The sequence below is a fragment of the Macaca thibetana genome, chromosome 17 (genome assembly GCF_024542745.1).
Source record: "Macaca thibetana thibetana isolate TM-01 chromosome 17, ASM2454274v1, whole genome shotgun sequence".
NCBI classification, from domain to species: domain Eukaryota; kingdom Metazoa; phylum Chordata; class Mammalia; order Primates; family Cercopithecidae; genus Macaca; species Macaca thibetana.
This window is the reverse complement of record NC_065594.1, coordinates 32,980,780-33,004,514: the sequence shown is the minus strand read 5'-3', so window position 1 is coordinate 33,004,514 and position 23,735 is coordinate 32,980,780.

Genomic DNA, 23,735 nt, shown 5'->3' with positions numbered 1-23,735 from the left:
GTCATACAGTGTTTGTCTTTTTGTGACTGGACTATTTCACATAGGATAACGCCCTCAGGATTCATCTGTTTTGTAGATTGTAACAGAATTCCCTTTTCTTTTAAAAAACTGATATTCCCTTGCATGTATATACCACGTTTTTCATATCCATTCATGCATTGATGTACTCTTAGGTGTTTCCATCTTTTGCCTATTTTGAATATTGCCTCTATGAATATAGGTGTGATGTCAATTTCTTGAAAGTGACCTTGGGAGCACAAAGTTTTCAATTTTGATAAAGTCAAATGTATCTATTTTTGTTGTTGTTGCTGTTTATGTTTTTGGCATCATAACTAAGAAAACACTGACTAATACAAGATCATGGAGATTTACACCTACATTTTCTGCTAAGGATATTTTAGTTTTAGCTTTTACATTTAGGTCTTTCATCCATTTTCAGTTAATTTTTGTATAAATGTGAGGTAAGAGTTCAAGTGGATACTGAATGTGAACTAGCATAAGTGAGAACCTTTGGGTCAGCCTTAAGGGGCCACTTAAACTTCTGTGGGCTTAACTTCAGAAACTCCACCATGTTTTCATGGTGAAGATTTGAGAGTGATCAACGTATGTCTCTGACAGAAAGAGGAGAAAATAAATTGTTGCAAGATATACCTCGGACTTTTTCTTTAATAAAGGCTTACTTTTCAGGATAGAAAACTGTGTCAGAGCCTTATTCCAGCTAAAAGGAAGGCATTTTTCCTACTCCAGATTTTTCTAGCCATACTGTGTCATTTGAGGGAAAAATAATGTAAATCAAGTGAGATCAGCACTAGATTGGGGAGGCTGCACCCAATTAATATCAGAAATCAATGACAGATACACACACACACACACACACACACACACACACATATATCTAGAGAGAGAGAGAGAGAGAGAGAGAGAGATGTATCTTTTTAGAAACAGTTGTGAAGTACAGCACCAGGTTCCAGACCAAATAGAAGACTAACATTTAAAGGGAAGATTGCAAAAATCTCCTCTCCTTCACACCTACCATTAACCAACAGGGTTCAGAAATCCAGTATGATAAAAGTGAATTAAACTTGAAATTAGCTGGAAGACACAGATTTTTTGTTTTTAGAAGGAGATTTAAGGATGTCCAAAGTAAAGATGAGAGACAAAAACAAGAACACCATAGGATTTGAAGCCTCTTGAACCTACAACTGAAACAAACATTGAACAAAATATAATTTAGCCAACAAAACCTAAAATCTCATACTCAATGCCTGTTTAATGCAGCTCCTATTACCTAATACATCATGTCTGGCTTTCAATGAAAAAATTACAAGGCTTGATAAAAGGAAAGAAAAATCACAGTCTTAAGGGACAAATCAAACTTCAGAATCATACACAGATATGATGCAAATGTTGAAATTATTAGACAAAAATTTAAAATAACTAAGATAAATATCTTATGGGCTCTAATAAAAAAGGTAGACAACATGCATGTACATATGGATGAGATAAGCAGAAAGATGGAGACTTGAAGGAAATATCTAAGAGAACTGATTGAAAACAAACATGCCATAACATAATTGAAGAATGCCTTCTGTGGCTCGTCAGTAGAGTCAATGTGACCGATAAAAGAATCACTTAATTGAAAGATACGTCAATGGCAACTTTCCAATTTGAAATACAGAGGAAAATGATGAAAAAAAGAACAAATTATCCAAAGACCACAGGATAATTCCAAAAGTTGTAACATATGCATAGTAGGGATGACAGAAGAATAAGGAATAGGGAAATAAGCAGAAAAAATATTGAAGTAAAAAAGATGGAGAACTGTCCAATATTAATGACAGACATCAAAACACATGTTCAAAACAGTTCAGAGAACACTATACAGGATAAACACCAACACGCATACACCCACCCCTACCAAGGCATATCATGTTTAAATTAAATAAAACAAAAGACAAAAATGAATCTCTTGAAAGAAGCAAGAGTAAGGGGAAACACCTTTTCTACAGAGAAACAATTGCAGAAATTCCAGTATACTTACTGGAAACCATGCAAAAAAAAAAAAAAAAAAAAAAAAAGAAAGAAAGAAAGAAAGAAAGAAAGAAAGAAAGAAAGAAAGAAAGAAAGAAAGAAAGAAAAAAGAAAGTGGAATGTAGTATTTCTAGTATTGAAGAAAAACAACACAGTTATAGAATTCTGTAAACTGTAACATTTATCCTTCAAAAGTGAAAGAGAAAATGCTTTCTCAGACAAATAAAAACTGAAGGAATTAATCACTTCAGTGATTTCTAAGGAAATTGAGAAGGGTTTGTGATAGGAAAAGCAAATAATGCCTTGAGGAAAATAAACTGAATTTTTATATAAAGGAATTTAACATCATCCTATACACTAAAAAGAAAAGAAAAGAAAAGAAAAAAATGTAGTTTCCTGTAGATACAGGGACTGTAGTCAGAGTCAGTGCAAGTATAAATCCTGTAATTTCATGTCCATATTATAATCACTTGTCATTTTGCACTTCATCATTTCCTGAAGGCATCTTTGGATTTTGGAAAAGGTAGACACTCATGCCAAGAGCACACACTATTTTGAACTGTTAATATCCATATATCAAATCCCAACTATTATGGCATAAATTCTTTGAGTGCAGCACCACATTTTGTACAACTATTCATAATGTTGCATGTGGGTATACACATAGTAGATGTATAATACTAATTTCTGAAGGATAAATAATAGATATAATTTCTGAAAACTTAAATTCTACACTCAGAAAACGGAACTTGCTAATAACTCAAAAAACATGAATGCACACATTATTGCATTTTATAATCAGAATAACTCTTTAAAAGGATGGAACGCATTGTGAATCCAAAATACATATATTTTCTTCCAATTTAGCATTAATTTAAGCATATAGCTTGTTAATGCTATATTCAAACCAGTTAAAACATCAGTTTTAACATTTGTTTCCCAAAACATGATATACATATAAATTTAGAGTAAAGGGAGAAAAAAAGGCAATTGACAGAGGCAAGAAATGATTGGCTTTCTTCACTAAATGTCTGAGTGGGCAGAGAAAATCACGACACATCTGGACAGGTGATGATATATAAAATGATGTGTCAGAGTCTTAAAACAAATAAGAAATGAATATACAACTCATATTTTTTATAAATGCAGGCAATAAAAATGTTTCATTTTAATATATTTTACTGTAGCTATCATTTATTGATTATTTCTGTTGCTTTCATATCGTTATGTTTTGCTCTATATATTAAATCTTAACCCTTGCAGGGTCTTAAAGAGATCTCACAGATGGATAGGAAATTGCTAACAATGCAAGCTAACATAAAAAGGAAATAACAGAAATAGGCCATGACCATGACTGTCATAGCATATGTCACCCAGGGCTTTATCCTGCCACCTCAAGAAACTTCTGCTAATAGGAGCAGAGCTGTCATGCAGGGCCATGGTATTTGTCTTCTCATTTAACTTTAATGGGGCTGTCCCATGACTTCAGCCCTACAAAAGGTATTTCATTGCTGCCTCTGCTTTGTTTATCAGATCAGCAGGAGTTAGGGAAAATGTTTCAACTGGGAATTTAGCCTCTCAAATATTCTGAGACACAGAAAACAATTAAGGTCTTAGATTATGGCAATATTTCACAGTAACTTTACCTCTTCTGGTAAATGCATAGACTAAAGAAACAAAGGGAAACTTCCCCTGCCCCATTATAGAGGCTTATTATGTATGGGACTATCACATGACTGAAGTTGAGTACCAGCCCATTTGAGTATTACTGATTCCTGGTATTCATGCTGACCAGAATCAAGAATATTAAGTTGATTATAATGCTTTTCTCACTCACTATTGATTACTTACTTACCTGTCTATTAGGAACAGTCTTTAGACATGCTGATTATTTTCATACTCTATGTTAGTTCAATAACAAATGAAATCTTTTTAACAGATATTATCCTGATTTTATAGATGGAGAAATATAGGGTTGTTAGTAAACCATGTGTTGGCAACCGAGATGAAATATAAGAATGAAGATTGATTTATTGACCAATGTCTCCCAGAAGAGTCATGTTATTATGCCTCATTTCAGTAATTTTAAGGGAATAAATTCCAAGTCTTTGGGAAAGGAAAACATAACACAGGTAGTATCTTCAACTACTGGTGTTAATTTTTCTTCAAAGTCAACCATTTTTTAAAAAGTATTTCTTGCTTTCTCTTTGTTTAGCTCAACTTAAAATATGTCAATAATGGTCATACTGTTTTCACTATATATTATAGTTCTGTATGGCTTCATTTTATTTGTGTAGTTATTATTGACATGATTATTCTCAAGTTTTGTACCTTTAAAAATACATTTGTTTACTTCAATGTCAATTTCAAAACAATGAAAAAGAAGAAAAGCCAATTATGCAATAAAGGACAATTTTTACTCTTTTCTACTGACAAAGTATTCCTAGGAAAGTGTTAGCTTTATTCTAAATAAATACAAGTGTTTATTTAGGCCCATGTATGGCTAATACATTATGTAGATATTTAAAAAATTGTTAAAATATATTTTCTTTATTGATCTTCAACTCCTCTTTTCTCAGCTACAGTTTACCATTTCTTATTCTTCTTAAGGTTCTATTTGATATACATTTTCATTATCAGTTCTACCTATTAGTTTGCAAGGAGTCCACTTTCTTAGTGTAGATAAGATAATAATATAAAAATAATAATATACTTATCTTTAAGGCACAAACACCAGAGTGCTGCACAAGGTCATGTTCTGAAGGCTAAAATTTGGGAGATAGAGTGCAAGAATTTATAATCAGGAATTGATGCTATAACTCAGATCTGTTTACCTAATCAGTTTCCCTTAGTCTGTGTGAATGGACCACGTGATAGAAGAATTTCTACAGGGAAAGGAGGAGGATGCTAGGGGGCAGTATGGATAGCGCCCTAAAAATAGGAAGTTAAGAATAATAAGAAATCCAAATAAGGGAACCATGACATGGGAAATGATAGAATCTGAAGACAAGCTTCACATACTTCAAAACTGGTTCTGGATGAAGTCCAATTCTTGTGTTTCGGCAGGCAGTGTAAGTGCCTTTTTTTTTTTTTTTTTTTTTTTTTTTTTTTTTTGCTGATGTATATTCTTAGACGCAAATGTCAGAAGATGCAATGAAACAAAAATGGGAGGGAGCAAATGCCTCTAGAACCTTTCTTTTGAAATAATCACCTCCTTGCCTCTTCTAATTAATTTTGAACAATCACCACAAAGAAGAAGAGGCTTCATTTATCTGTAGTCTGGTGGCTGGTAATTGGCATTTCTCTCTAGTTTTGTTAATATTAAGCCTTCTCATGAACAGAAAAATGGCCTATGCTTGACTCTCATAGATAGTCTTCAAATTTATTAGTTTACTTCAGTAACACCCAATTACCAGAAGATGTTCTATCAAAACCCTCACCCCATAAATATGTACATTCTCACCTAGCAAACTCCATGTAGTAAGTATTCAAAATCTGGCTGAAATAAATAATGCATTAGATTTAATACAATATGATAAATAAGGTGCAAAAGAATATTGGGTCATATGGTTTCTTTTGAGAAAAGCAGAAATATTTATTTAAGAAATGAAGATATCATTTACTTGATCCAGAAATTCTATTACTGGATATTTGTTCTCCAATATATGTGTGCAAAGACAAATGTAGTAGAATGTACAATAGAATTGCTTGTAATACCATAAGACTAACCATAACTTAAATGACTAGAAACCGAAACTGTGTAATCAAAAAGAAATATGTTTTTTTTTTTTTTTTTTTTTTTTTTTTTTTTTTTTTTTTTTTTTTGAGATGGAGTCTTGCTGTCAAAGTGCAGTGGCCGGATGCTCACTGCAAGCTCCGCCTCCCGGGTTTACGCCATTCAAGCCTCCCGAAAAGCTGGGACTACAGGCGCCCCCACCTCGCCCGGCTATTTTTTTGTATTTTTTAGTAAGACGGGGTTTCACCGTGTATAGCCGGGATCGTCTCTCGAACGAAACTGTCTCGGCCTCCCAAAGTGCTGGGATCAGGCTTTAAAAGAAATATGTTTGTGTTAGAGAGGAAATATGTGTGTGAGCAATGCACATACAAAATGTACATAATATACATCATGTCTATATATGTATATAGTATTTTATAGCATATATATGTATTTATCATATATATGTCATACACATACAAATATAGAAAAGACCTCCAAGGTGTATAAATTTTAAAATACAAGGTACAGAGAAGTATTATATACTATACATAAATGTCAATACTATAAACAATTCACATATCTATCGACCAATAGAATGAGTAAATTGTTTTGATTTTATAATAGAATACCATACAGTAAAGAAAATAAACAAGCTATAGCTACACATGATATACTTGAATCTGAAATACAGAATGTTTCACCAGAAAAAGTTAGACACTAAAGAATACTTTTAATAAAATTCAAAAACAAGAAAAGCTAAATTATAGGATTTAATTATCATCTATAAGTGGTAAGGAAGAAAATCAAGAAGTGAATGCAATGAAATCTAGCTTTTTTCGTTTCCAGTATAGAGAAGTTTCCCATTTTTTTTGCAAGACTATGTGCATGTGAGGGTGTGTTGGAAATATTCTATTTATTAAACTGGATGGTGATTGCAGTGTGGTTCATGTAACAATAATTCATTATTCCTAAATTAATGTTTATACACTTTTATGTGTGTTATATTTAATCATTACTAAAACATGAATGTGGTGTGCAAGATGATATGCATGATTCATTATACCTCCATTTGTATTAAAAGAAAGTAGTATGTTTAAAATGTCTGTGCTTTTAAACACATTGACTACTTTTTGAAGGGCAACCAATAAGTTGGAAAGAGTAGTTACACTGCAGGGAGAGACATATCATCAGGCAAAAATACTAGCCTGGTGAGGGTTCCTATCCCTGCACCAAACTTGAAGAACTACTTTTCAGTCATTTGGTAGAAGGGCTAAGCTTTTGAAAATATATTTGTCTTCTTTTCTTAAATCAGCAAAGTGTCAGATATGTCTAGTTCATTTCAATTGTGTAAATTCCAGTTTAGCTGACGCAAAAATATTTGAAGTCCAGTCTATAGAAGTCTTCAATTAGCTACTTTGAAATATAACATTTGGTACAACTGTCACTACATAAACTTCTATAATATCTTGCAAGCACTGAAAACAGCAAATTCACCTAAAAACACAAGAAGATGAATTAATGAAATGAATTGTATGAACTATTATTTGCTTATTTTTAATTGTAGCCAAGTTACATCTCTTACTGTATTTAGGGAAAATAATAGAATAACAAAAGCAAAATTAATTTTAAAAATAAAAACTGCAATTCTTCTAAATGTCCAGTTAGTTATAAACTGGACAATTTTTTTGGGGGGGAGCTGTTACTGAATACATTTATAAATGCAATGACAGTATTATAAATTTGTTTGGTTTGCATTGGAGAGGATGACCCAACTCTCTCTTACTTATCTGTAACTGCTGAATTGCCTCAGTATGAGGTGAGAGGTGACCCAGCTGACTATTCATCCCTGCTTTCAGACGTCAGGAAAATCTGCAGGTGTCTTCTGAAATCCAAAGTCTGTTCTAAACTTGTTTTAGAAAAGCGACACACAATAAGTAATGATGAATGAGTTTCTCCTTGTGGTCACGAACTTTTGTAGAAATACTCCATTAAGTTTAAATCTTTTGAAAATATTGTGCCTCAAAGAGGTGCCAGCAAAAAATGAAAGTGATTCTGTATATCTTAAGGTGACGGTTCAGCATTTCAGTATATAGTAAGAATTTGAAAACTTTCTTTAGCTGTGATCTCTATAGCTATATTGTCCCTGGGAATGCAACGTGGTAATAGAGAATATGCTGTGATAATCTCACCAAAACTGCAATAGTGAAAATTGATATGGGGATGTTTAGCTCTTAGTAGAAGAGGCTACTCTGTTGCCACCAGTCTCATCAAAACATTTTAATTTGCAAGAGATGTTGGCAATTATATCTAGAGTGTTTTATCATCATCCACATTGCTGATCGAGATTCAGTGTGCATTTTAAACAACAAAAAAGGAAGCATGGATGAAAATATGGCCCAGAAACAAGTCCAAAATTGGTACCAGTGGTCCAATTATTTTCAGGCTCAAATATTTTGTAAACCTTCAGTAGAACAATCAATGATTACTAAACCCCTTTGAAATCTCACACCCTCAGTTGCTTGGTCATTTGGCTCTAGACTCTCCAGCTGTGGAGTTGGGGAGAATGAAGATGAGAATATTTGCCTATGTGTTTGTTTCTTTTACCTTTTCCAATAATGAGGACAGTAGTCAGTTTTACTCTGCATACAAGAAAGATTGCCATTTGGTTGAATTTTCTTTGGAACCTGTAGATGCAGCTTAGGAATTTAGGAAAACTTGGATATAAATCCTAAAAGAGCTCCTTATGCGCTTTGTGGCCTTAGGTGCTGTTTTAAACCCTCTGTGGCTCAGTGTCTTTATTTGTAAAATAGGAATGATCCACCTTACATGTTTGATTTTAAATTAAAAGAGCTTATCAATGGGATACAGCAGATAATGTCGATTTTTAAAATGTTGACCTGAAGGCAAAACATTTGTGAAAAGGTTGTGTAATAATGATTATGATCAAATATTCAGAAACATTTTTCAGTAGCTTGGAACAATGGCAAGATATGTGTTAGTTTTCATAAAGTCAGTATTCATTAGAAATCAAAATTTTTAATATAATATTAAACATAATGGATCTCATTTACAAAAACAGCATACCTAAAATGTACCATGGTGCAAACTAAATAGCAAATGTGCAATAATCATATAGATAATACTGTAAATAAATCAATAGACATAAAAGAAAATCTAAATAAATGGAGTGCTGACAGATTTATGAATGCAAAGAGTCGACTTGTTAAACTGTCAGTTCACCTCCTCCAACAAATGTATAGATATAAAATAACCTTCGAATCTTAGGACATAACAAACTCATTCTAAAATTTCTAAAATTGAAATGTAATTTTACGCAAGCAAGAACAGACAACAAAATATTGAAACGTAATTATAAAAAAGAGAGGGCCAGTCACAGCAGCTCATGTCTGTAATTCCAACATTTTGGGAGGCCAAGGCAAGAGGATCACTTAAACCTGATAATTTGAGACTAGCAAGCATAATGCAGGAAGATCTCTTCTCTACTAAAGAAAAATTAGGCAGGTGTGGTCGCGTACACCTGTAATCCCGGCTACTTGAGAGGCTGAGGTGAGAGGATTGCTGGAGCTCTGGAGGTCAAGGCTGCAGTCAGCTGTCATTATGACACTGCACTCCAGCCTAGGTGACAGAGTCAGAACTAAATATATAAATAGATAGACAATAGATGATAGATAGATAGATAAAAAAGAAGCGAGTTGTTTTTCTTACCAAAAAGTACAATATAAGATAAAGACATAATTATAAAATAGTGAAATGTTAATATTGGCATAACTTGGCCTATTGAACAATGGAACAGAGGTTCTGAAGAAAGCTCTACATATACATACATTTAGAATTTGGAAAAAGGGATATCTTTAATAAGTGGTTTTGGAATTCCAACATCACTTATGTGCAGATGCAAATAAAAATCTAAATGATAAAAAACCTAATAAAAAAAGCTTAAACTAAAACTATTAGAGCAATTATGGAAAAATTTGTGCAATTTCAATATTGAAAAGTGTGTTGAACAAATCATAAATAGATAACTTGGTAAATTTGGCTGAACAAAATTAAAATTATTTTAATTTTAAAATTTAATACAGCACTAAATATTTGCAAAATGAGTACAAAAGCATGGAAGAAAATATTTGCAAAATGTGTGATGAATATGATTGATTCAACATTAGTCCCATGACTATGTAAAGCAGAATTTTGTTTTATATGTCATGTTTCAATTCATATATGGAAAATATACTTGGATTCTATATTGTTCTTAACTAATAACAACAATAAAAATCACGGGTATGAAATGGATCAGCCTGGTGCTGGTATGTATGCATTTAATCTAGATTTAAACTCTAAGTATAATGGGAAATTCTGAAAATTTTTAAACAAAAAAACTAAATAATCTGCTGAACAATTGTGAGATGCAAAGCCTCATTGGTCTTTTTACGGATTATATTACAGAAAGTCTAGAGTGGAAGATTGGAGACTAGTTAATGTCCTAATGCAGATCAAAGATGATGGTAACTTGGACTTTAGATGTGATAGTTAAAGAGGAAAAAAATCACAAATCGATGAAATTGCCTGAGCTTTTGTCTTGAGCCACTCAGTAGATACCACTGGCAATTGCTAAGATGGAAAAGCGTATTGGGGAGAGCATGTGGATTAAACAGGATTGGATGAAAGTTATTACTTCCTGAGGTAAACGGTTTCATTAGTACCTCTAACTGAAACGTAATCAATTTAAGACTTTTCTGTTTCTAAGAAATTTATTTTATCTTAGTGCCAAATATTATAGCTATCCTAATTAAAATGATGGCAGAAGCCAATTAGACATGATATACACTTGTTTGTCACAAGTACTGAGAGATACTGAATCTAAATTAAAATGTTATATATAATTAACAAGTGGTGCTCTGTTCCATTTTTGCTGTCTTGCTTCCCATGCAAAATTTTAAAACGTTTGAGTAAAGATAAGGACATAGACTCACATCTTTCTTTGAATCCTCTAGTACCTGGCAGAGTATAACACTGACAATACGTAGTGATGAATGACTGGGTGACTGCATATCATGTGTGTTGTATACATGTGTGCATTTGGATTAGACTGACAGTGTGTAAACAAATTACTTCTGGAAACACAACATATTTGAAACTACATTATTAATTATTAAGTTATCATATTTAATAATAATGATATAAGTATCTGAAAGAGGCTATAAGTCTTTAAAACTTTTTAAGAGTTTCCAAAACTTGCACTCTACCAAGGTCAAGTTCTACATCTCAAAAGAGTTAAGAGTTAAGTATATCTTTACCTAGAGATGCTTCATTTTTTAGAATCTTGATGTAAATGCTATCATGTTTTTTACTACAACTTTTTGTATATTCTATGTCTTTTTGTTTGTTTGTTTTTTGAGATGCAGTCTCGCTCCGTTGCCCAGGCTGGAATGCAGTGTTGCCATCTTGGCTCACTGCAACCTCCACCTCCCGGGTTCAAGCAATTCTCTGCCTCAGCCTCCTGAGTAGCTGGGATCATGCCCGGCTAATTTGTTTTGTATTTTTAGTAGAGAGGGGGTTTCACCATCTTGGCCAGGCTGGTCTTGAAATCCTGACCTTGTGATCTGCCCGCCTCGGCCTCCCAAAGTGCTGGGATTACAGGCGTGAGCCACCTCACCCGGCCAATTCTCTGTGTCTCATTCAAATGCTTAGTCAAATGCTCACCCCACCCATCCTTCTCCTGCCCCAGCCCATGGTTCTTATGGCATTTTAAATGGAACTCTTTCCAAATATGCTTCTTCTCTCAGGCCATTGGTATATTCTTGGATGCTGTGCAGGCCTCGAGATATAGTATGTGCATTCTAATTTAAAGTCCTCCTCTCCATCTTGATGCTCTCCTGTATTTATTTTTATGCGTAGCTCTAGGTAATCTTCAAAGTATCTTTCCTCTGTTATCACTTTTTGCTCAGAGTACATTACTGTAAACTAAATGTATGATCATGCTACTTTTCTATTAGAGAAAGAATGAAGGATGAAAATCCTTATACTTCTATAAATTTTTCTTTTAATTTGGGAAGTGATATCTTCCCCAGCATTTTTATCTAGAAAACATTAGACAGTACTGTGTCATAGGTCCACATCCAGCCATAGGGGATGTTGGAAAATTGAACTTTCCATCTATAAGAAAAAAAAGGCCAATAACAAAGAGGAAGTCAGTGTGCTTTGTATGACTATTTCATGGTGACTGCATGGTTTCCATGACAAAGTATTATGCTGAATTCTTTTTTTTGTTGTTGTTTATTTATTTTTTTAAAATTATACTTTATGTTCTAGGGTACATGTGCACAACTCTTTTCTTGTTCTTTGATTATAACTTCTCTGAATCTTTCACTTCTATTTTCACTCATCTCCAGTTCTCCTTAAATCTGATTGCAGTTTTCTTTGAACAGCAATTAAAAGCCTATAAAACCTAGTTTATAAAGTAGTATATCATCATATATGTTACATTGCTTCATTGCAAATGGTAGATTTGACTCTCTTCATCTCTTACCACTCTTCATCTAGCTTGATACTCATTTTCCAAATTTTCTCCACTGATCAGATCTCAAGAGTAACAAATGAAATGAGAAATATTTAGGGCATACATCTTTAGCGAAAATAGCATAGCTTCAACTAACTAATGTCAATATATAAGAAATAAACCTATAGGAAAGTGAAGTTTACTTCTTCAGAAAAGAAAGCCATGTTAGTTTGCTGACTGTCAGTTCATCCTAGTTTTCTGGTTTTAAGTTCTGCCTACTTTCCCTTTTATGTTCTAGTTTCCAAAACATCACCTCCAGGTACCACTGATTACTGAAAGTGTGTATCCATTTAAATAACAGAAAGAGTCTGAGGTTTGGAGTCAGAAATTATAGTTTGGGAGTCAAACTCGACCATAAATGAGCACCATGGACTCATTTTCTAAACGTCTTTGAATGTGGGATTCTTCATTTATAAAGTGACGATAATAATACTAGCCATAGAGGTAGTCCAGTTAATAAAACTGCTGAAACTTGGCACATAGAAGGGGCTGAACAAAGCTTCTCTACTTTTACATCAATCAAACAATACAGTGTCCCAATGAACAACACTTTAACACTATAATTGAAGGCAATATGTATGAAATTTAACGTTGAACTTGGAATATTTTTATTATTTCCATGAATACATTGGTAATATGTTTTTTAAGTTCTAAGCCAACGTAAGCTAAGGCAATACTGTGACCCAAAGTTTACATGTTTTATGATGGTCTACATAAGGAAGATGTTTCTTGTGTCTGATCAATAACACAGAAGCAGCTGAAGAAACAATATGTGGATGCTTCAAAGATGAGTGAAAACATTTCTTCCAATACGCACCATCCTCAAGTATAATTGATGGTACTACTCTGCAGTGCTTTTGCACCTGTTGAAATGTTATGTTGAATCATAAATGATATCTGGTATGAACACAAAAGGAAATTGTGAGTGATGTAGCAATCTTTAGTGCAAACCAGGAAGATAATTGCTAAATCGTGAGAGAATTAAGGGGAAATGCATTGTTTGCTCATTCAAACTTATTCCCATAAACATTTACAAATATTTTATTTTCTTAAAAATTAAAACTATGACTGACAGTTTAACACCTAATTTCTTACAAATTGGTATCACCAGGTCAGGCAAATTATTCTTTGATTAAAATACAGAAAATGTTGAAAAAAATTTTTGCTCTTCTGTGTTTTGCTTAATATTCTTCATCTGAAATACCTCCTTATTTTCTTTCTTTTTAATTCATCTTTGTCAGACTCTCCAAAAGTAGTGCATCCTCTATTGAGTATACCATTCTTCCTTTTGAAAGCAAGTACACTCAACTCATCCTTGTCATTTGGAGTTGTACTGACCAAACTAGTACCTACCATGTGCCAGCTTAAATATTTCACTGCTGTTTCAGAAGCATTAATTGCCTCTTTTCATCTCAGACTCTGTGCACCATTCTACTAATCTTATTTCCTCAAATGAACAATACTCTCCCACCGTTTAATATTTATTTACATGATTTCCTTCTGTCTGAAATGGTCTTTTCCTCCCATTGGTCTGGCTAACTACTATCCAATCTTTAGGTCTCATTGGAAAGGTTACTTCCTCCAGAAGGCATTCTCTGATCTTTTACACTTCTTAGGTCTTTTGCAATATGTATACCCCAAGCTCTGTGTATTTCTCCTATTATAATACTAATCAAAATTGGTCATAAGTTGAATTTAATCATCTGTCTTCCTGAGAAGGTCTGTGAAGGCAGAATCTGGATTGAGTATTCACTGCTTCAAGCCTACCACACAGCACTGTATTTGTCAGGAGATGAATGATAATAAATACATTTTGAAGTAGTAAATTGAATCTTAAGATCCTTGAGAGCAAAGACTGCAGATTCTACTTCCTCTGTATGCTCCATACAGCATTCCATAAGGGTCCAAAGTCTATTAGAAATCCTCAATACTTATCAAGTACATTCCAAGGATCCTAGAGTTAGGAGATGTTTTATAAACAGTCTGATGTAAAGTATTCAACTTATGCTATGTCGCAGAAGCAAAGGATCAAAGGCCACAAACCTGGTTGACTTAATGGAGCACACTGAAACCCAGGTTTTTCAACCTCTGGAAAGGGATTTCTCCATGACACTATGTTGCCATATGGGTGGATTCACTTTCAAAGTTAGACTAAATTATTTATCCACCAAAATGCTACCATGGTTATTACAAACAAATGTCATCTTACACGTTCTTCCCTCAGCCGTCAGAAATAATGATCCCTATTGAATACCAAATCATTGTAGAAGCTCTTGTAGAAGATTGTTAGATTTCAGAAGCTTGTGACAATTTTCTATGTCCTGATGTTCTTGACATAAGCAAAAAAAAAAAAAAAAAAAAATTTCAAAAGTCTGATTTTTTTTTCCCCATTTACTCCACATAAACACATGTGCACACACACACACACATACACATTTACAAACATCCTTCTACTGTTCAACCATGTCTCAGTTTATAGAAAAACATTGCAGACAGTTAAATTTGGCCAACCATTCTAGTACATCTAGTGATGGTCAATTTCCTGTAATGCTAAGTTATTCCCAAGACTTTCAGTTAAATATTGTGGGCAATGAATTCATCCTTTGAGGGAACTGAAAGAGCTATAAAGTACTTCATATAGTAATTTAGTAAAGTTATCCAAAAGAGCTAAAATTTCCCTAAGTGACTTACATGCTGAATTGTTTAATTGGGTCCATTACATTCAAAAAAGATATTTGTCATATAAAATTCTTCCTTCTATAAGAATGAAACCACAGAACTTGACATTTTCTATGTTAATTAAAATTTTGAATATTTTTCTTAACACTTGTCGAATCACTGTGAAATTTCACACATCCATTTGTTATTTTATCCTGACAAAAGATACGATGTAAATGGTAAGGAGAAAACAAATCATTTGTTCTTTCTGTTGCTCTAAAAGTGCCCATATCTGCTAATTCATTGTTTTCATATCTCTGAAATCACAACTGTAGTCATATTTAGAAGTAATAATCTTTCTGCTTTAAGATTAGCACAACAGGATACTGGGCAGAAATCTTATAAATTTTTGGTATAGCAGGTAAATATTAACATAAAATACATGCTAACTTCTAGCATAGAGAGTTTTAGGTAGAAGCAGTGATAGACTTATGTTCATGGGTGAGGAAATAACTCATCTTTTAAGATATTGTTCTTGAGTTTGGAAAGTAAGATGACAAAATATAATTTTGTATAATTAATCATTTGTCAACAATTATTATTTAGACATTCTTAGGTCCTACAAGGCTAATAGGTTTTTGCTTTACTAGATAATTCATGGCAATTCAAATAGACATTGGTAAATATTTAAATTTGATATTTGATGCTGATTACATTTCAAATAGTATATCCAATGTAACATGCCTTCCTAATTGTGTGCTTGCATACCTGTGTGTTTATGCATGTGTTAAAGAAATAGTCAATCCTCTCTTTCCAAAACCCTAAATGTCTCCATCATGACTGCATTAAATGAAAGGAAGAGAGATGAGACCTTAGTAGGAAAACAATGGCATTTAAAAAATAAATATGTAAAGTAGTTTTTAATCCTTTACTTTCACCTAATGAACTTGTGACATAAGGTAGGTGTAATTAGAGCTGTCAATATTGAATTTCAACTGTGCACTGCACTATGAATTTAATTTAAATTTTCCTATCCCTATTTTTCCCTTCCCTTCACCTCTGGGAAAAATTGAAGCACTTGACTGCTGCTGTGGCAAATTGGATCCTAATAAGTATGATGCTTTACTGCTTCTTGTTTTTGCTAAGATACAACTGCAATATTTCAGGAGAACTCACCTGGGCATTAATTCAACAAGAAATATTGGTAGGAGCATTCTATTTTCCACATTTTGATATCTCAGCGAATGACTTGCATATAAAGAGGCCCAGCAGCTGTATTTTTGTTTTGTTTTGTTTTTTATCATTCACCAATGTGCTTGTCATTTCAACCTCAGGTTCCTCTGACTCACCTCTGGGGGCTTAGAAATAATACTTCTCTCCATGCTTCAAATTATTTGAGATTATAATTTTTAAAAATCTGAATAATGTAACTGATAAATATGCTTAGATATGAAGGGTTTGATTTCAGAAGGTATTCCAAAACTATCACCAACATCACAGGTCATGATAGGCCTTACTTAAAACTTGAATCACTTTTTGAGAAACCAATATTTATGATATAAACAACGAAAAGCAGAACACAATCAATAAGACTTTTTCAAGTTAAGATAAAATATTTCATGAAACAAAGCTTGTTAAATATTTTATAAATGAAGAAATTTGAAAGTGCTACGAAATATACTTAGTGCTAGTAAGAACAGAAACTTGTAGAATTTTCATGTAATGCTGCGAAGCGTGTAAATTGGTAGAACGCCTTTGAAAGAATTTGGTAACGCCTATTAAATCTGAATGTGTCCATGATTCTACATAAATATACATACATTGTTAGCCCTAAAGACATATACAAGAATGTTCATAGCATCATGATTCATAATGGACAAACCAGAAACTACTCAAATGTCCACCAATAATAAAATGAATAACAGAATAGACATAAGATGCAACATTATTCAACAATGAAAATGAACAAACAGATGCCATATGAAATAATATTAATTTCTCTCAGAAACACAATTTTTAATGACAGAAACTGGGGGAAAAGAATCTGTATTGTTCAATTTCATGATCATGAGTCTAAAAAGAGTAAAATCTAATATAAGGCATAGAAATCACACTAGTGGTTACCTATGAGGAAGCTTCTGGAGTGTTGATTGTATTCTGTTTCAGGATATGAATGGTAGTGACATGAAAGATTTACTTATGTAAAACTTTCCTCAGCTGCCTTTCTTATTTGCCCACAATTTATATGTGCTTCAGATTTCAATTAAAAAGTTACCTAAAAGGGACAATATGAAGTGTAACAAAATATAAGACATCCTCGGGGGGCGGAGCAAGATGGCCAAATAGGAACAGCTCCAGTCTCCAACTCCCAGCACGAGCGACACAGAAGACCGGTGATTTCTGCATTTTCAACTGAGGTACTGGGTTCATCTCACTGGGGAGTGCCGGACGATCAGTGCTGGTCAGCTGCTGCAGCCCGACCAGCGAGAGCTGAAGCAGGGCGAGGCATTGCCTCACCTGGGAAGCACAAGGGGGAAGGGAATCCCTTTTCCTAGCCAGGGGAACTGAGACACACAACACCTGGAAAATCGGGTAACTCCCACCCCAATACTGCGCCTTAAGCAAACAGGCACACCAGGAGATCATATCCCACTCCTGGCCTGGAGGGTCCCACACCCACGGAGCCTCCCTCATTGCTAGCACAGCAGTCTGTGATCTACAGGCAAGGCAGCAACGAGGCTGGGGGAAGGGTGCCCGCCATTGCTGAGGCTTAAGTAGGTAAACAAAGCCGCTGGGAAGCTCGAACTGGGTGGAGCTCATAGCAGCTCAAGGAAACCTGCCTGTCTCTGTAGACTCCACCTCTGGGGACAGGGCACAGTAAACTATAACACACTCAGCAGAAAACTCTGCAGACGTAACGACTCTGTCTGACAGCTTTGAAGAGAGCAGTGGATCTCCCAACACGGAGGCTGAGATCTGAGAAGGGACAGACTCCCTGCTCAAGTGGGTCCCTGACCCCTGAGCAGCCTAACTGGGAGACATCCCCCACTAGGGGCAGTCTGACATCCCACACCTCACAGGGTGGAGTACACCCCTGAGAGGAAGCTTCCAAAGCAAGAATCAGACAGGTACACTCGCTGTTCAGAAATATTCTATCTTCTGCAGCCTCTGCTGCTGACACCCAGGCAAACAGGGTCTGGAGTGGACCTCAAGCAATCTCCAACAGACCTACAGCTGAGGGTCCTGACTGTTAGAAGGAAAACTATCAAACAGGAAGGACACCTACACCAAAACCCCATCAGTACGTCACCATCATCAAAGACCAGAGGCAGATAAAACCACAAAGATAGGGAAAAAGCAGGGCAGAAAAGCTGGAAATTCAAAAAATAAGAGCGCATCTCCCCCGGCAAAGGAGCGCAGCTCATCGCCAGCAACGGATCAAAGCTGGACAGAGAATGACTTTGACGAGATGAGAGAAGAAGGCTTCAGTCCATCAAATTTCTCAGAGCTAAAGGAGGAATTACGTACCCAGTGCAAAGAAACTAAAAATCTTGAAAAAAAAGTGGAAGAATTGATGGCTAGAGTAATTAATGCAGAGAAGGTCATAAACGAAATGAAAGAGATGAAAACCATGACACGAGAAATACGTGACAAATGCACAAGCTTCAGTAACCGACTCGATCAACTGGAAGAAAGAGTATCAGCGATTGAGGATCAAATGAATGAAATGAAGCGAGAAGAGAAACCAAAAGAAAAAAGAAGAAAAAGAAATGAACAAAGCCTGCAAGAAGTATGGGATTATGTAAAAAGACCAAATCTACATCTGATTGGGGTGCCTGAAAGTGAGGGGGAAAATGGAACCAAGTTGGAAAACACTCTTCAGGATATCATCCAGGAGAAGTTCCCCAACCTAGTAGGGCAGGCCAACATTCAAATCCAGGAAATACAGAGAACGCCACAAAGATACTCCTCGAGAAGAGCAACTCCAAGACACATAATTGCCAGATTCACCAAAGTTGAAATGAAGGAAAAAATCTTAAGGGCAGCCACAGAGAAAGGTCGGGTTACCCACAAAGGGAAGCCCATCAGACTAACAGCAGATCTCTCGGCAGAAACTCTACAAGCCAGAAGACAATGGGGGCCAATATTCAACATTCTTGAAGAAAAGAATTTTAAACCCAGAATTTCATATCCAGCCAAACTAAGTTTCATAAGTGAAGGAGAAATAAAATCCTTTACAGATAAGCAAATGCTTAGAGATTTTGTCACCACTAGGCCTGCCTTACAAGAGACCCTGAAGGAAGCACTAAACATGGAAAGGAACAACCGGTACCAGCCATTGCAAAAACATGCCAAAATGTAAAGACCATCGAGGCAAGGAAGAAACTGCATCAACTAACGAGCAAAATAACCAGTTAATATCATAATGGCAGGATCAAGTTCACACATAACAATCTTAACCTTAAATGTAAATGGACTAAATGCTCCAATTAAAAGACACAGACTGGCAAACTGGATAAAGAGTCAAGACCCATCAGTCTGCCGTATTCAGGAGACCCATCTCACACGCAGAGACATACATAGGCTCAAAATAAAGGGATGGAGGAAGATTTACCAAGCAAATGGAGAACAAAAAAAAGCGGGGGTTGCAATCCTAGTCTCTGATAAAACAGACTTTAAACCATCAAAGATCAAAAGAGACAAAGAAGGCCATTACATAATGGTAAAGGGATCAATTCAACAGGAAGAGCTAACTATCCTAAATATATATGCACCCAATACAGGAGCACACAGATTCATCAAGCAAGTCCTTAGAGACTTACAAAGAGACTTAGACTCCCATACAATAATAATGGGAGACTTCAACACTCCACTGTCAACATTAGACAGATCAACGAGACAGAAAGTTAACAAGGATATCCAGGAATTGAACTCATCTCTGCAGCAAGCAGACCTAATAGACATCTATAGAACTCTCCACCCCAAATCAACAGAATATACATTCTTCTCAGCACCACATCGTACTTATTCCAAAATCGACCACGTAATTGGAAGTAAAGCACTCCTCAGCAAATGTACAAGAACAGAAATTATAACAAACTGTCTCTCAGACCACAGTGCAATCAAACTAGAACTCAGGACTAAGAAACTCAATCAAAACCGCAAAACTACATGGAAACTGAACAACCTGCTCCTAAATGACTACTGGGTACATAATGAAATGAAGGCAGAAATAAAGATGTTCTTTGAAACCAATGAGAACAAAGATACAACATACCAGAATCTCTGGGACACATTTAAAGCAGTGTGTAGAGGGAAATTTATAGCACTAAATGCCCACAAGAGAAAGCAGGAAAGATCTAAAATTGACACTCTAACATCGCAATTAAAAGAACTAGAGAAGCAAGAGCAAACACATTCGAAAGCTAGCAGAAGGCTAGAAATAACTAAGATCAGAGCAGAACTGAAGGAGATAGAAACACAAAAACCCTCCAAAAAATCAATGAATCCAGGAGTTGGTTTTTTGAAAAGATCAACAAAATTGACAGACCACTAGCAAGACTAATAAAGAAGAAAAGAGAGAAGAATCAAATCGACGCAATTAAAAATGATAAAGGGGATATCACCACCGACCCCACAGAAATACAAACTACCATCAGAGAATACTATAAACACCTCTACGCAAATAAACTGGAAAATCTAGAAGAAATGGATAATTTCCTGGACACTTCCACTCTTCCAAGACTAAACCAGGAAGAAGTTGAATCCCTGAATAGACCAATAGCAGGCTCTGAAATTGAGGCAATAATTAATAGCCTACCAACCAAAAAAAGTCCAGGACCAGATGGATTCACAGCTGAATTCTACCAGAGGTACAAGGAGGAGTTGGTACCATTCCTTCTGAAACTATTCCAATCAATAGAAAAAGAGGGAATCCTCCCTAACTCATTTTATGAGGCCAACATCATCCTGATACCAAAGCCTGGCAGAGACACAACAAAAAAAGAGAATTTTAGACCTATATCCCTGATGAACATCGATGCAAAAATCCTCAATAAAGTACTGGCAAACCGGATTCAGCAACACATCAAAAAGCTTATCCACCATGATCAAGTGGGCTTCATCCCTGGGATGCAAGGCTGGTTCAACATTCGCAAATCAATAAACATAATCCAGCATATAAACAGAACCAAAGACAAGAACCACATGATTATCTCAATAGATGCAGAAAAGGCTTTTGACAAAATTCAACAGCCCTTCATGCTAAAAACGCTCAATAAATTCGGTATTGATGGAACCTACCTCAAAATAATAAGAGCTATCTATGACAAACCCACAGCCAATATCATACAGAATGGGCAAAAACGGGAAAAATTCCCTTTGAAAACTGGCACAAGACAGGGATGCCCTCTCTCACCACTCCTATTCAACATAGTGTTGGAAGTTCTGGCTAGGGCAATTAGGCAAGAGAAAGAAATCAAGGGTATTCAGTTAGGAAAAGAAGAAGTCAAATTGTCCCTCTTTGCAGATGACATGATTGTATATTTAGAAAACCCCATTGTCTCAGCCCAAAATCTCCTTAAGCTGATAAGCAACTTCAGCAAAGTCTCAGGATACAAAATTAATGTGCAAAAATCACAAGCATTCTTATACACCAGTAACAGACAAACAGAGAGCCAAATCAGGAATGAACTTCCATTCACAATTGCTTCAAAGAGAATAAAATACCTAGGAATCCAACTGACAAAGGATGTAAAGGACCTCTTCAAGGAGAACTACAAACCACTGCTCAGTGAAATCAAAGAGGACACAAACAAATGGAAGAACATACCATGCTCATGGATAGGAAGAATCAATATCGTGAAAATGGCCATACTGCCCAAGGTAATTTATAGATTCAATGCCATCCCTATCAAGCTACCAATGAGTTTCTTCACAGAATTGGAAAAAACTGCTTTAAAGTTCATATGGAACCAAAAAAGAGCCCGCATCTCCAAGACAATCCTAAGTCAAAAGAACAAAGCTGGAGGCATCACGCTACCTGACTTCAAACTATACTGCAAGGCTACAGTAACCAAAACAGCATGGTACTGGTACCAAAACAGAGATATAGACCAATGGAACAGAACAGAGTCCTCAGAAATAATACCACACATCTACAGCCATCTGATCTTTGACAAACCTGAGAGAAACAAGAAATGGGGAAAGGATTCCCTATTTAATAAATGGTGCTGGGAAAATTGGCTAGCCATAAGTAGAAAGCTGAAACTGGATCCTTTCCTTACTCCTTATACGAAAATTAATTCAAGATGGATTAGAGACTTAAATGTTAGACCTAATACCATAAAAACCCTAGAGGAAAACCTAGGTAGTACCATTCAGGACATAGGCATGGGCAAAGACTTCATGTCTAAAACACCAAAAGCAACAGCAGCAAAAGCCAAAATTGACAAATGGGATCTCATTAAACTAAAGAGCTTCTGCACAGCAAAAGAAACTACCATCAGAGTGAACAGGCAACCTACAGAATGGGAGAAAATTTTTGCAATCTACTCATCTGACAAAGGGCTAATATCCAGAACCTACAAAGAACTCAAACAAATTTACAAGAAAAAAACAAACAACCCCATCAAAAAGTGGGCAAAGGATATGAACAGACATTTCTCAAAAGAAGACATTCATACAGCCAACAGAAACATGAAAAAATGCTCATCATCACTGGCCATCAGAGAAATGCAAATCAAAACCACAATGAGATACCATCTCACACCAGTTAGAATGGCAATCATTAAAAAGTCAGGAAACAACAGGTGCTGGAGAGGATGTGGAGAAATAGGAACACTTTTACACTGTTGGTGGGATTGTAAACTAGTTCAACCATTATGGAAAACAGTATGGCGATTCCTCAAGGATCTAGAACTAGATGTACCATATGACCCAGATATCCCATTACTGGGTATATACCCAAAGGATTATAAATTATGCTGCTATAAAGACACATGCACACGTATATTTATTGCGGCACTATTCACAATAGCAAAGTCTTGGAATGAACCCAAATGTCCATCAGTGACAGACTGGATTAAGAAAATGTGGCACATATACACCATGGAATACTATGCAGCCATCAAAAAAGGATGAGTTTGTGTCCTTTGTAGGGACATGGATGCAGCTGGAAACCATCATTCTTAGCAAACTATCACAAGAACAGAAAACCAAACACCGCATGTTCTCACTCATAGGTGGGAACTGAACAATGAGATCACTTGGACTCAGGAAGGGGACCATCACACACCGGGGCCTATCATGGGGAGGGGGGAGGGGGGAGCTGGGAGGGATTGCATTGGGAGTTATACCTGATGTAAATGATGAGTTGATGGGTGCAGCACACCAACAAGGCACAAATATACATATGTAACAAACCTGCACGTTATGCACATGTACCCTACAACTTAAAGTATAATAATAATAAATAAATTTAAAAAAAAAAAAGACATCCTCATGAAAAAACAGATCTTTCATTTCTACTTTCTTTGTTCTTCACAGTATTTCACATATCTTTTCATTCCAGCCATAATGTATTAATTATATTTTTATTTTACTATGTTATAAAAATATTAAGTCAGAAAGAATGCATTACTATTCTCATACATCAGGATCTAGTGAGGTGTCTATTACATGTTAGGTTGATTTATGATAATAATAAAAATGTTAAAAACTAACAGTTGTTGAGTGTCTGTTATATGTCAC